Consider the following 617-nt stretch of genomic DNA (forward strand, 5'->3'; position numbering starts at 1 on the left):
TTGTTCTTGATCTGGTGAGCATTGGTATATATATTCTTTTATATTTATAGTAAACTAGGTTACAACACAGGTAGATTTTTTGGGTGCTTTTTGCACTTACAGGCATCTACCTGACCCCTTATAAATCACTAATTTTCATGTTACCCTCTAATCACCCCACTTGCCTGATCAGACTCCAAGGCCCCCATTTATAAAATTAGCCAGACTAACCCAAAACTGAAACAATAAGAAAAAAATATGCAATATGTAAAATTAGATTAATTTTCTAATTGAATCCAATTTTAATAATGTGCCCATTCTAGGAAATTGGGTGAAAATTCTAGTTGGATGAATCAAAACATTTATAAATGGACCAGAAAGAATACCAAATTCTTTCTCTCCTGCACCTGTCTGAGGAACAATTTTATAAATGACATATGAAACAGTTCACATGTCTAGTAGTGATATCCCTACTGCATTTCCTGCAATAAAAAAACATGCATCACACAGCAGGCACATGATATAAAAAAAACCCTTGGGGTATATATGTATGTTTTTTATTGCAGGAAATGCAGTGACCTTAATAAATTTTGTTGCAGGAAATGCAGGGACTGTAATAAATCAATGTGTGTTGACTT

This window comes from Pyxicephalus adspersus, chromosome 1, assembly GCF_032062135.1.
Source record: "Pyxicephalus adspersus chromosome 1, UCB_Pads_2.0, whole genome shotgun sequence".
Lineage (NCBI taxonomy): Eukaryota > Metazoa > Chordata > Amphibia > Anura > Pyxicephalidae > Pyxicephalus > Pyxicephalus adspersus.